This window comes from Triticum aestivum, chromosome 1D (genome assembly GCF_018294505.1).
Source record: "Triticum aestivum cultivar Chinese Spring chromosome 1D, IWGSC CS RefSeq v2.1, whole genome shotgun sequence".
Taxonomy (NCBI): Eukaryota; Viridiplantae; Streptophyta; class Magnoliopsida; order Poales; family Poaceae; genus Triticum; species Triticum aestivum.
In genome coordinates, this window is record NC_057796.1 from 8,887,931 (window position 1) to 8,889,966 (window position 2,036).

Genomic DNA, 2,036 nt, shown 5'->3' on the forward strand with positions numbered 1-2,036 from the left:
TTTTTTTTTTGCGGGAAAACTTCTGATTAATTTATCAAGCATCATGGCAGTGCAAAAAACGCAAGAAGCAATGGAAATCATATGCATTGTCGGAGACCACCTAGCGACGACTACACGCATTGGAGCGAGCCGAAGCCGCGCCGCCAACATCACCCCTCCCTGATTAGGCGACGTGGGTTTGTGCGCTTCAATATGTCGAGGACGTGGAGTTGATTCAAGATGGTGTACACATGAGAGCCTAAAATCAAGGGAGCGACTAGCATGGCTAACTACATGGAGTTGGCTGTAGGTGAAGCTGAAGTCTGACAAAAGCTATGAAGCAGCTGAGTTTGACTCCTCTGAGACGTAGCTCAATCTAATTTTTATCTCATAGGGTCCACTGGGAGTGATAGTAAAACCTAGCGAAAAATAAGAGGCGCGGAGAAGTCGAACCCATGACCTTCATAGCTTCCACGACTTACCCGCGCGACCCTAGCATGTTAGTAAAACCATCTTATTCTATCTTATCTTCTGTGAACGCTTAAGTTCAAATTCTTCCAAAAAAATTACAGGAACAGTGTGTTGTAGGTTATCACAATAATAATAGCAAGTGATAGACCGGTTACAGTTACCGGAAATATTAACCGGAAAAGAAAACCTTGGATGGAACTCATAAACAGGAGCATCCCCCTACTATCTCGAGAACCAGTTTACAGTGGAAGACGGTTTGATGTGCACCAAAACCATGATCCTTTCCGTGAAGTCGACATCTCAAAGCATGTGGCTGAAAGAAATTCTTGGTAGTTTAATTTGAACTAAAAAAACGTCATATATTTAGGAATGGAGGGAGTTGGAAGGCTGCGACTTCAGCACCAAGGAGACACGACGGCACCTTGCTATAAACAGAAACCGGCCGGGAACCGTAAGTCACTAGCTCCATTCATTAGCATCCTGTCGCTGCCCAATAACTTATGCAACACTATCCCCTAGCACCACGATCGATCACGATCCGTCGTCGATCGGCGAGCGTTTACTATGCATATATTATATCTAGCTCGATCAGCGCATCTAGCTAGTACTGCTGGCCAGCCCAAGCTCCACCACACGTATGTACGCATGCAGCAACCTACCTGCACCTACTTAATGGTCAAATTTCTGATGCATGACGATGATGTATTAGTTAATCAATAGTAAGTAAGGACCAGACCCCTCCTCCCTCCCGCGTCGCCCCCGCGTGGGCAAAGGCCGGTCGGCGCCGGCGGCGGCGAGGCATCCTCGTCCTCCCGCGCGGTGGGGTTGGCGCGGGTCAAACACCCCAGGCCGGGGCGTGGTGCTGACGCTGGGTGCCACGGCGGTTCGTCTGCAGCGACGGCGCGACGGGCGGCGTGGTGGCGGTGTGTGCCTGGAGCGGCGGCGGCGGCCGGTCATCTTCTCCTCCAGCAGCAAGGGCTGCGGTCGGCACAGGTCGTGGATGGTTTCCTCTTCTCCGGCGCGGGCTGGCGGAGGTGGCGGCGCGGCAGCGGTATGCTCGACCCCCTCCTCTACGGCCGTCGTGGCGCATGAATCGGCTGCTGGTGGCGGCTCCTCTTGTGCTCTGGTGCGGCTCGGCTGGCCGGTGAATGGCAAGGGCGCCGTGAGGGGGAGGCAGGGGTGCCTCCCGGACTCGCCGTCGCCGCGATTTGGAGGTGCCAGATCGGGTGTCTCGGGTGGCTGCAGCATGGCTGGCCGCCGGCATTTTCCCTGCCCAGATCTGGCTGCCGGCCGCTCCTGCCATAGGAGCTTGTTTGGGGTGGAAAGAGGGGGTCTTTACTGCCCCTTCACCGGTTGACGATGTTGGTGTGCGGCGGCGGCGGTCGAGGGGTGGTCTCGGATGCCGGGGCGGCGGCCTCGGTGGTGGGAGGCGCGATGCTCGTGGGCGGAGCTCGCGGCTCGGATGTTGGCCGGTTACCATGGTCGTGCGGGCGGCGTGGTAGCTTGGGTATGACGGTCGGTGGCGGTGGTTCTGCAGCGTGCTTGCGGCACTCCGTCTCGGAGGCGAAGAGGGCTTGCCGGGTGAA